At 35.5% G+C, this 13,412-nt stretch overlaps 1 pseudogene; it reads left to right on the top strand.

The window, feature by feature from the left end:
* Positions 1 to 1,846: 1,846 nt before the first annotated feature.
* On the top strand, positions 1,847 to 5,086 carry LOC120171302 (annotated as a pseudogene).
* Positions 5,087 to 13,412: the final 8,326 nt, after the last annotated feature.

The raw sequence follows: 13,412 nt of genomic DNA, 5'->3' as shown, positions 1-13,412 counted from the left end.
TGCATAAACTAACGTATCGATACTTATTATATAGGTATCGATATGTTATTCTAATATATCTCAAACAATTTGCATGCAAAAAGTATCGATACACGTATAACAAGTATCGATACTTAGAATTTTGAAATGTATTACTTTAAAGTAATACGTAAATTGACAATGTAAACGGTAAAAATCTACTGGTTTAATGATAATAGGCGTAAACATAAAGTATCGATACTTATTATATAGGTATCAATACTGTGTATTCCAGTATGCATCTCAAATAATTTGCACGCAAAAAGTATCGATACATGTATAAAGTATCGATATGTTAAATTTCGAAACCGATTACTTTAAAGTAATAGATAAATTTACAATGTAAACGGTAAAAATATGTTGGTATATTGATAATAGACGTAAATACCAAGTATAAATACTTTATATAGGTATCGATACTGTTATTCTAGTATGCATCTCAAACAATTTGCATGCAAAAATATCGATACACATGTACAAGTATCGATACCCTAATTTAGAAACATATTTCTTTAAAGTAATATGTAAATTTACAATGTAACGGTAAAAGTCTACCGATATAATGATAATAGTCATAAACATCAAGTATCGATACTTATTATAGTATCGATACTTAGAATTTCGAAACCTACTGCTTTAATGTAATAGATAAATTAACAATGTACACGGTAAACGTTTTACCAGTATAATGAAAATAGACATAAAAGTACAATTATCGATACTGTCATATAAGTATCAATTCTTATAATTTCGAAACCTATTACTTTAAAGTAATAAATAAATTAACAATGTATACGGTAATATTGATATATTGAAAACAAATCAAATAATTAACTTATTTTGTTATCGTTGGATTTCTAAGGCCCATCATCTTAAACAGGCGCTACCTATTACATTAAATAAACGTTAGTTGTTATGTTATTATGGTTGATGTTTCTAGTAATTAACCTATTTTGTTATCGTCAGATTTCTAAGACTCCATCAGCTTAAAATTTGGTAACATTTTAGGCGGTACCTAATAGTGATAATATTAATAACAAATTAATTAATTAATCTATTTGTTATCGTCTAATTTCTAAGGCCCCATCAGCTTTAAACATGCGCTACCTATTACATTAAATAAACGTTACTTGTTATGTTATTATGGTTGATAATGTTTCCATTAATTAACCTATTTTGTTATTGTCGGATTTCTAAGGCTCAATCAGCTTAACTTTGGTAACATTTAGCCCCTACCTAATATGTTGATATTGTATATAAATTAAGTTTTAACCTATTTTGTTATCGCCTTAACATGGCTTATGTTATTATTAGGTTTATAATGTTTCCAGTAATTAAACGATTATGTTAAAGTCAATATTTTTTTAGCGTATTTTACATACGACGATAATATTCCCGGTTATTACCATTATTATTACCAACACAATAACATTTCTAGTGAAAACATATACATTTTCAGTAGCGCTTTTAATCGGTCACCTATTTAACCACTCACACTATTTTTTAACTGTATATTAATCTGCCTCACAACAGAACCTCTCAAAAAGTTAATATTATAAATTGTGCTCAACAGAAAATATATGTTTTAAACATTTTCGATTGTATCTATCCGTGTTTTTTTAATAAAAATGATAAATTTAAAATATGAATAAATTGAATAATTATTTTATAACTTTTAAAAATAAGAAATTCAACAAAATATCACGTTAACAATTTTTATAACATTTTTTAATAGTTTAAAAAATTATAGAATTAGTAAAAGAGCAAGAGACGGTACCGCAAGAACTTGGAACGAGAGATTCCGTTGGGGCAAACCAGAAAAGAAAGGGAAAAATAAAGGAGGGAGAGTTTGATTAAGTCATGAAGATAGTAACATACAACGTAAATGGACTGAGGCAAAGAGTCTCACAGTTCGGTTCTCTCCCCAAATTACTCAATTCCTTTGATGCTGATATAATCTGCATCCAGGTTCCAATTTCCCCTTTTTTATTCTATATTAATTTTCTCCCTTAATTTTCTTTTTCTCCCTAATTTCTTTTTGGGGTTGAGTTAGGAGACGAAATTGAGAAGACAATTAACGGCGGATTTGGCAATAGCCGATGGCTATGAATCCTTCTTTTCCTGCACTCGTACCTGCGATAAAGGCCGAACTGGGTACTCCGGTAAGCTGTTTGTTATATGCCTCTATGAGAAAGGGAAAAGAAGAAGAAGATGAAAAGTTCTTTTTTTTTTTTATAAAAAAAATTATATAATTGCAGGTGTGGCTACATTTTGTCGTGTTTAAGTCGGCATTCTCGAGTGTAGAAGTGGCATTGCCGATTGCGGCAGAGGAAGGCTTCACGGGCCTCTTAGGTTGTTCTAGAAAAGACGAAGCAGTTTTATGTAGCTGAAGGGCTTGAGGAGCTTTCAAGAGAGGAGCTTCTCCATGTTGATAGTGAGGGACGGTGCATTACCACCGATCATGGTCATTTTGGTTAGTTTAACATTATTATCAGTTGTGCTACTTCCTTTTAAGATGACAGCTTATCTTAAACTTTGCTTAATATATTCGTTAGTTTTTCAACTTGTATGGACCCCGAGCAAGGGATGAAGATACTGAGAGAATTCAATTCAAGCTTAAATTTCAAGACATTAGAGGTACTGAAATTTGTTTTGGTAAGAATTGTTACTTGTAAGATTGAAATGGTGCAATGGGGATTAAAACCGGTTGTCTTTGATGTAGAAAAGATGGGAGTCTCTATTGCGACAAGGAAGGAGGATTCTTGTTGTTGGTGACCTCAACATTGCTCCTTGCGCTATTGATCGTTGTGATGCAGGATCCGATTTTGAGAAGAATGAGTAAGCTTCTGACATATAGATTGTATTCATTATGAGATAAAACCGGTTTTCTTTTAAAGTACTAATTTAAAAATTCATTTTAGGTCCAGAACATGGTTTAGATCCAAGCTAGTGAAATTTGGGGGTTGTTTCTTTGATGTTTTCAGGGAAAAATCCAAACAGGTTTAAACTTTCTCCTTGTGACATTGAATTCATTTAGTTGGCCAACACACCTTGTAACACTAAGCATTTATTCTTTCTTTGAAGAGTTCTTATATTCATCTCTGTCTTCTTTGCAGAAGAGATGCATTTACTTGCTGGCCATCAAATACTGGTGCTGAACAATTCAATTATGGGAGCAGAATTGATCATATTCTATGTGCTGGGCGTTGCTTACATGGGGAGCATGATGTGGAGGAACATAATTTGGTAACCTGCCATGTAAAGGAGTGTGATATCTTGACAGAATACAAACGGTGGAAACCTGGAAATACACCAAGGTAAACTGTGTATTTGGATTGTATGACAAGATAATTAACCTTGTATTTTTACACATTCATATTTGAAAGTTTCTCTTTTCAGATTATTTGGTGATCCATCTTAATGATCAAACATCTATGATTAGATTGTTGTGGTCACTGAGTATCTTGTTATTCTAAAAGTCCGACAATAACATTTTTCTGTTATGATTTTTCAATTTTGCCTTGCGTAGGTGGAATGGAGGGTGGAACACGAAGTTAGAAGGTTCGGACCATGCACCTGTTTATACATGCTTAGTGGATATCCCTGAGTTCTCAGAACATAGCACTCCATCCTTAGCTGCTAGATATTTGCCAATGGTTCATGGTCTGCAGCAAACTCTTGGTAAAAGATTAATCCCAATTTTTGTATATTACTATTTAAAATTTAGTATTTCCGTCTTTGATGAATCATTTTTGCAGCATCTTAGATTTCAAAGATTTCTCTCCCTTTTATTTTCTTGGACAGCATCAGTTTTAATGAGAAGGCAAGCTTCTAAGCAAGTCGAATCCCATGTAGTATCCGGTTCATCTACTGATGAAAGTATCATCTCAGGAGGTTGCGGTCAGGGTGTCAAAAGGTCTATGATTAATAGCGATGTTCTTGGAATCGATATGTCCTGCTGTTCTTCGGACCAGGACTTGGATAATCCCATCCTAAATGTTGGTTGTTCTAAAGATCTCACTGAGGAGGCTGGTTTTAATCCTCCAATTGCATTCAACAAGGTGTATGTTGGTTCATTGCCTAACAAAGAAACCAGGAAAAAAGCAAGAAAAAACCTACAGCTCTCATTGAGATCATTTTTCCAGAAAAGTTCAAACCTAGATAAAGGCGCTGACAATTCTGCTACTGATATTTCAATTAGCCAGGATGGTGTCCTAAACTCTAACAATCAGTCCCCTGAAGCTCCGTGATGGATGATTGTAGATGCAGTACCATGCAGAATGAAACAAATGGTGTTTCATCCTCTCAGGGTCAAGAAAAACTAGATTGTCTATGTAGTCCAAAGAAAAATGACACTAATGGGAATGTGTCCTCACAGTGTCAAGATGAACGAGATAGAAGTTGTTATTTGGAGAAACGGAAGAACAACGACGCGTTACTGCAGTGGCAAAGGATCCAACAACTCATGCAGAACAGCATTCCTCTTGCAAGGGCCATAGAGAACCTTGTATTTCTCGAGTAGTGAAGAAACCAGGTCCTACTTTTGGTCATAGATTCTATGTGTGTGCTCGAGCTGAGGTATGTGTTTTTCATCAAATCATTAACTCTCTGCTCTTCGACTGCAGTTTATATTCGAAAAGGTGCAAGTTATACGATAATTGAGTTGTTATTTTGTCATCCTACAGGGCCCTTCTTCTAACCCTGAAGCAAATTGTGGTTACTTTAGATGGGCTTCTGAAATCTCGGCCGAAGTGATGGTGATCTTTCAGCCCAAGTTTGATGGGAGGATATGCAAATATACCCTTCCCACTTGACCTGCTCCTCAATACTGGAATATTGCCCCTTTTGTAAATTACTGTATCCAGATCAACCTCTTCTATGCTAGAGAGTGGAGTCTTTCATTCATCCTAGTATAAAAGTCCTATTACAGAGGTCTTCATAAGCCGGTAAGTATTATTACATCATGTATTGAAGGTGCTGAATGTTAGTTCATACTGGATGATCAAATGGATCAGTTTTTCCAGTGCATTTGGTTTCATCATCAGGCATCTTATACCACCATAGGATCAACTTTCTGTAATATGTTTCCTTTTGTTGGTTGAATGATATTTTTATTGATTCCAAGAGAAGTTTTCATCAACCAACCATCTTTGTCAATCAAAGAGGAGAATTTTTCTTCATCAGTCAACCATTTTCTTCATTCAAACTTACAACTAAAACCTACACCGAAAGCCAGCACAAAAATGCATGTGTTTTTTCTAGTTTCAAATATAAATCGGACTGTAAATAAGTCCAGTTTGTGCAAGTATATCTCTGTTCATGGTTATTTGTTTATCTTTAAATCTGTTAGTTTTTTTTCTCCATGTTTTGTAAGAATATTAAAATTGTGTTCGTGTTAGTTTCTTTAAAATTATATGTTCATGCATGAATTCGATCTCAGTGGTTAAGTGACTTTTATTATTTTGAAGTCTCGGGTTCGAGCGTTTATTGTCAAGTGGTGATAGTTTTTGAATAGATAATACATTGTATTCACACCAAATTCATAAAAAATTATACGTTCATGTTCAATATTCTAAATTTAATGACATGTTCAAGAATACTAAATATATATGTTCATGAACCTAAATAAATATGTTCGTGAGTATATGATTGAACATATTTGTAAAGAATTAAAAGTAATTCACAAATAATAAGTAAATGATATTTTTTTTATTTTAAATATAAAAATTGAACATGAATATTAATATTTATAATAAATAAAAAATAAGAACACTGTTAACTATCTTTTATAGTAAAAATATAATTTTAGATAAATAAATTCATAAATGAACTTATAATGAAATATTTTGTAAACATACATAAACGAATAATTTGTATTTAAATTTATCATTTAAATATTTTTTTTTTATTATTTATTTAACTTAATAAACAAAACATTGAAAAACATATTTATAATAATTTATAACCCTAAACAGAAATAGTGGATTATCACATGGCGTCAACTCAAGCAACTGGATGATGAGATTAGGTGCAAGAACAATAACTAAAGCACATGGGGATAAGCTTAAGCCATTTGTTCGATCGAGGTTAAGCAACATATGTTGATGACAGGCAGTCGAAGTCATTCAACAACTAGATGATAGATTTTCCCTCTAAATCCTTGCAATACTTCCTTGTAGGTAAATGAAATATATTCCGTTCTTAAAGCTCACATGACAAATACCAAGGCAGTAGAACTCTCATTGCTGACAGTCGAGATGGTGAAGAAGATTTGAAGGACATTCATCAGTATAGATGCATTGTACGTGCTCTACAATACATCCACCACATAGCCTTTTCATTCAACAAAGTTGCTCAATACATACAACATCCTCAGCATGCTCATTGGCTTGCCCTAAAGGGAATCCTTCGGCATTTGCATAGCTGGTCTCTGGTTCTCCCCTCAGCAGTCCACATAGGTGACCATTACAACATTCTTCGAGCATTGATCCTGATGACATGCCAGTCTCAAGTATTGCGTCTACCTTGGTCCTCACTTGCTATCTTGGAGTTCGAAGAAGCAACGGTCAGTCTCCAGGTCAACAATAGAGGCTGAGTATGCTACATGTGAAGTGATGTGGGTTCGAGCTTTGAGATGGGAGTGTCACTTGATGAAGCTCCCATAACACCACCACTATTGCAATGGCTCCAAATCCCGTCTTACACGCCAAGACTAAACTTGTGGATTGACTTACATTTTATTCACGAGAAGGCTCTGACACAAGATCTTCAAGTGAATTATTCTGAAAGAATCTCAGGTGACCGATATTACCCCTCCCAGCGTCCATAGTTGCAATCGACAACGGTTGTGTAATGAAACTTTGTTAAGATCAGATGGTTGTATCTAACTAACAAGCAGGTAAACTATATGGTTAGGATTAGGTTCTTGAATTCAGTGAAAAAGCATACACTTCAATATTCTTTTATTCATCATTCCTCTCTACCGCTACTTCTTAATTGATAGCAGTTCAGTTAGTATTTTCTAACACACCGCACACTTAATGGTAAACCGATTCAATTGTTTTTCGTGTGGCCAGAAATAGAAAAATGGTAAACCGATGGTAACGTAAATAACATAAGGCGTGGCGTAATAATAATCAATAATCCAGATTAATTTTTTTTTATAAATGATTAATGTGTGGTTTCCTCACTAATTAAACCTTTAAAATTTGGAAGATTAGACATTTTCTTCAAGGCTAACCCATTGTTTTTACAATTTAGGTAACTTCATCTTCCTTGTATATATTTTTCAATCATTACAAATATTACTTTATATTCATCTCGAACTATTAAATATAATTCTGAATGGAGCCTTCCAAAAGTTCGACTCAAAACTTGCATAGACATTTGATGGGAGAACAGATCTCATCGCAATGACCAGTACAAAACAATAATACACGACCGCATTGCTTTCACAATCACGATTGGGGTGGTAAGTCTTGGTCTCATCGGTTTCCTACTCTACAAATACTTTCAACGATCAAACGACTCGTCTGACCAGAATCCCACTGAGCCAAGACTGTCCACGACAGCGAACTCAAGCAGATTCCTTCCTTGTATATGAAGAATCGACGGTGCCGTCGACGCGGTCGTCTTGTTCAGACACGAATTTGGGGGACCAAAACTGCGCTATATGCTTGGAAGAGTACGTGCATGGAGAAAGGGTGAGGGTGTTGCCGAGGTGTAAGCACATGTTCCACAAGAAGTGTATTGAAGAATGGCTGGAGGTTCCATCGTTGCATTGTCCTATTTGGGGATCAGGTTCTGGAACATTTTCTACAATCGGCAAGGTCTAATAGTTGCAGGATCTAGAGGCATAATTTTGGTAATCCAAATTCAGTTATTGGCTTCATATGATGGTATGTGCAATACATTTGCCTAATAGTATACATACTAGTTTTTTTATCTACACGATGTATCGGTTATTTGTAACAAACCAAACAATTTGAGTGACTTCAATGGTTAGATAAATATTGTTATTCTTAGAAGTTTTGGGTTTAAACACAACATTTATAAGGATGTTTGAATGTTTATTGTCAAATTGTTTAAAATCTTTTGAACAATAATACCTTACAATCACTCTATACTAATCCAAATAATTATGTATTTTTGAAAAATATATTATATTACATTAGTTGTATCTAGGTTTACACACACCCATGACGAAGATAAGGATAAAGAACTTTGAAGAAATGGGAGATAACTACTATAAAGATGATTGGTGGATAAACTGTGTGAATGTTTAAGCACGAAAATGTTTGCAGGGAAGCACACAAGATTCGTAAACAGCAGTGACGGTGAAAGGAAAATGTGGGGAGATTGAGGATTATGAAGGCGGTGCCAACAATAGGGGTGAGCGTAAGTGGAGTCAAAAAAATTTAAATTGTTGTTATTTTATTAATCAAATTGAGTAAAAAATTAATTTTACGAATCAAATTTTATTAATCCCTAACTAAACCCTATATTCTTTGGGTGATAACGGAATGAGTGATGTTCTTTTCGTGATAAGGAATATTCTTTGGCCAATGATGTGGTTTAATAAAAAAATAAGGTAAAATAATCTCTTTTATTTTGGTCTAGTTAACTTTGATCATCGGTTCTAAAATTAAGTGCTTGATCCCTAATCCTATCAATCTATCCGGTTTTAATCTCTCAATCGGTTTAATTCCCTCAATCATTAAATATCTTTTCTTCTTCTTTCTACGTAAGATTCATGTACGAGAACAAATTCTTATATCGACATGTTCACTCTCTGCACCATCATCTTGTCGTTAATTACGCATTTGGAGCTTTGTACAATCATCCGGTGGAGGGGCTTCTCGACCACACAATAGGGTTCTTATCATTTCACCTGTTCGACATGTATCCTTGAACTTCCATCTTTTTCTTCTCATTTGCCACCATGAAAATTGCCGATGACCATTGCGGGTTTGTGTTGCCCGAAAACCTAAACTACCTAGCACATTCGTTTAACTTGCTGTTAACTATGCCTTCAAAGCTTCAAAATTCACTGCCCTTTCGCTCCTCCCAACAGAAACACGGTACATGTATAATGTATGATGATTTTCATTTTTTGCCCCAATGGCCTCAAACTTGCCATCACTGTGGCTTCATTTCTCCATTATAATTTCTGATTCCATCAGGTAACAAAATTCTAAATCTATTTGCGTTATGTTTTAGATATTTTTTGTTTTGATTCTTATTTTACCATGTATCGAGTAGGTTGCAATGGTGTTGGGGTCAAAGCCTCCCGAGTCCCGATTGTGTGAACAAATGCTTAAGTTGCAGGCCTTAATGACTACTCCTGTCACATGACTATCTTTATACACCAAATATTATTATATTTATAAAAAAAACCTAATTTCTCTTAAATTATAAAATAGCCCACAAATCCCCAAAATCTCCACATCCTATCCTTAATCCGTCGTCGCCGCCCTTTTCGGCCACAACCACCATCGTCAGTGTAGTCCTTGCCATCCTTCTGGTCATATGTCGCCGTATTTGCTGCCGATTGGCCGTAGGAATTGCATGTGATCGTGATTTTCAACCTAGGGTTTGAAGGGTATAAAAAATCGATTTGCAGTCGACCAGTCACGATTTCATAGGGGTTTTATCGTCAGAGGAGGTAAGGTCGGGTGGAGCTTCGTCGACGAGAAAGAGTGGTGGTCAGCATGTGTTTAGGGATTGAAATGAAGATTTTTAAAGTTTTGGGTCTATTTCAAAATTTGTGTTCTATTTTTTAAAAAATATATAATTTTATTTTTTAAATTTCATACAAAAATTTTAAAATTATCAGAGTGTGACACGTGTCACTTAACAAAAGAAATTAGCGTCGTTGACAACCCTAGCACCTAAATTAATAATGTTTATAACGTTAGATACGTGGATGAGCCGAAAAATACTGTTGGTACCTATTCGTGAAAATAGGTATAGTGTGGACACTTATTTTATACTTATGCCTGTAGAATTTATAGACCTAATTAATATTTATGAGTCGATCTATTTTACTAGATCCGAATTTATTGGGCTTTAATAATTGGATCGGATCCAACATCTTTGAACACTTTGTGTTGTACCTTCTTACCCAAAAGACAGGTTTCGTTTTTGTGGTATTTTATATGTCGTTTAGAAAAATATTTATTTAAGGAAGTCGATGAATTTTGTAAAATAAATTGAAGACAAGTAAATCAAGATTCTACAATACTCGTCGTTCACGTGAACAACTCTAAATAATGAGAAACTTGTATGTGGTAGTAAATCAAGATTTTATTGTTTCAATACAGTCCTAAAGAAAATCAAGATCCTACAATACTCGTCGTTCACGTTACTGCAGCCGTTTTGGAGATAATGCAAGGGGAAGATCCACCAGTCACCGAGGTGACAATAGCGGCAGACCTGGTCGGAGAAAACAAAAGCAACAAACGCATTCGTCAGTTGAGTGAGAATGAAAATAATGAGGAAAATATCAGGCAAGATCTTGGAAAAATACCGTTACCGATTCTCCGATCTTTACTGGTGTATTCCAAAATTCTTTAAGAGCAGAAGTCGATGACCCTGATTCAGATGAAGAGGATGAAATGGAAAAGGATGGGATACCAACGATCAAGATAGCTGCAGACATGAAAGACAGAATTAGGAAATCGTGGAGGAAAGCTTTGATTATCAAACTCCTGGACAAAACAATAGCTTACAAAATTCTTATAAACAGAATAAAAAATATATGGTATCTTTAAAGCGAATTCGATTGCATAGACCTCGGGAGCGGTTTTTATGCGGTGATATTGCAAAGTATGAACGATAAACTGAAAGTTCTTAACTGGGGGATCATGGACCATTATCTTACTGTCCAGAAGTGGAAACCAATTTTTTTTGCTGAGTCAGCTGGTATTTCCTCCTCAGCAGTGTGGATACACATTCCAGGGCTACCAATGGAATACTTTGATGAAGGAATCCTGGTAAATATTGGCAAATTAGTGGGAAAAGAGCAGTTTGGATACACATTCCAGGGCTACCAATGGAATACTTTGATGAAGGAATCCTGGTTAATATTGGCAAATTAGTGGGAAACCTGTTAAAGATAGATTACCGTATTACTTGGTCGACAAGAGGCCATTTCGCACTAATTTGCCACTAATTAGTTGGTAACATAGTCTTCAACATTGAGTACGAGGGTTTACATATAATTTGTTTTAATTGTGGTACAGTTGGACATAAAACTGGCCAATGCATTCTAAATTAGATGGTTAATGCAAACATTGAGGAAAGAAACAATGAAAGAACAGACCAAGAGGTTCAAGATGCTTTAGAAAATGTTACTCAGAAGGAAGACAAGATCGAAAAAACGAATACGGATAATGAGAGATATGGACCATGGATGATGGTTCAAAGAAGACAGAGAGGTCCTCGTGGGGAAAACAAGAACCAACGACATATTACCAAGGAAAGCCGCCAGGGCAACAGGTTTGAAGGTCTTAGTGATGATACCAGGATGCAGCCAGATCACAAAGAGAACATTACCACTCAGTCTCAAGAACTGGAAGAGAACCAACAAATTCAAAGTAAAAAACAAAGCGATAAGGAAACACAGGGAGCTCCCACAGTGCTACCTCGAAAGATAAAAAAGAAATTGAAAGAACCAATCCCAATCAAAAGCCAGAAGCAAACCGTGGAAACGAAAACAAAACTGCTGAGGAAAAACCTCAACTATAACCAAAACCGACCGATCTCTAAAACTAGGCAAGAGGTCAGAACTAGCACCATTGAATCCCAGGAAACCCCTCCGATTGAGTGCCCAGGGTCTTCTGTTTAGGTAGAAGAAATCATGACCGAAGTTAATTCACAGTCAAGTAGGGCTTCTACAGTCAACGGTTAATACAGAACAGGTGTTAATGGATAAAGTAAAAGTAGCTCCTGAGCAATCCAAAGTTAAACCCCGTAAGTTAGGGAACAATAAACGAAAATCTTTGTAAATAAAAATTCTTTCTTGGAATTGTAGAGGGGTTGGTAAATGAGGGTTTCATCAGAAATGGTCGGGAATAAATTCGTGATGAGGAGCCTGATATCTGTTGCTTTTAGAAACAAAGGCTAAGAGTGGTACTGGTTTAGTCATTCAGAGAAAGTTCAAGTTTGATAGTCACTTCGAAATTCCGGCTAATGGTCTTAGGGGGGGCTTGATTCTTCTTTAGAATGCTAGTAATACTAATATTACAATTAATTACAATACCGAGAAGGCTATACACCGCGAAATTGATAGCAATGGTAAACAATAGTTGATCTCCTTTGCTTATGTTCAACCCCATGCAACTAAGAAAATGGAATTCTGGAATGATTTGAGGACCTATTTGGGTACCATCAATAAGCCTTGGATGGTCGTTGGTGACTTTAATGATATCATCGGGTTGGATGAGAGGGATAAAAGTAATTCTAATTGCTTGAATCGTATTCTTGAGTTCAGAGATAGATGGGACAGATGTAAACTTTTAGATGCTGGTTGGACTGGGAACAAGTTTACCTGGACTAGACATGTTAGGGGTCGCGTTATTCTTCAAGAACGTCTCGACTGTGCGTTACATAATATTGAGGCGGCTGAAACCTTTCCTAACATGTGCATCCAAACTCTTGTTAGGTGTCACTAGGATCACCATCCCATTTTGTTGAACACTAAGTTGGATTATATGGTTGATAAGGATAGAAGACCCTTCAGATTTGAGGCTATGTGCCTTACCCACATGGATTTTCCAAACTCTTGTTAGGTGTCACTCTGATCAACTGTTCCTTCTGTGCTACTGTCAGCTACGCAACAACAATGACTGGCAAAGTCTCATTATCTCCAAGATAGATACTCCAAATGCTCTGGCAACAGTTTCAATTCCAGCTTTGGAGGCTCTTTGACAGAGGGCTTTGGTGCACTTGGAACACACTCATGCATAGCTAGAGATTCGTACTTCTGCAGATAATTGCTATAGCATTCATTGTCTGTAATCTCCTCAATTGCTACAACATCGTCAATAGCTTCTTTAGTGTTGTAGTATTCGTCAAGATGCTCCTGGAAAAAAATATCATTCACATCAAGTGGAAAACAATCAACATTATTACTCAACTAAGATACCTTATTTAACACATTAAAGGTAACATGCTCATCATTTAAATGCATAGTTAATTCTCCCTTTTCAACATCGATTAAGGCTCGCCATGTAGCAAGGAATGGGCATCCAAGAATGACGGGAACTTCCTTATCCGTTTCACAATCCAAAATGATGAAGTCGGTGGGAAAAATAAACTTATCTATTTGCACAAGCATATTTTCCACAATGCCACTCGGTTGCACAGTGGAGCGATCAACAAACTGCAGCGTG

This window comes from Hibiscus syriacus, unplaced genomic scaffold (genome assembly GCF_006381635.1).
Source record: "Hibiscus syriacus cultivar Baekdansim isolate YM2019G1 unplaced genomic scaffold, ASM638163v2 tig00000329_pilon, whole genome shotgun sequence".
NCBI classification, from domain to species: Eukaryota; Viridiplantae; Streptophyta; class Magnoliopsida; order Malvales; family Malvaceae; genus Hibiscus; species Hibiscus syriacus.
This window is presented reverse-complemented; position numbering and strand designations above follow the sequence as displayed.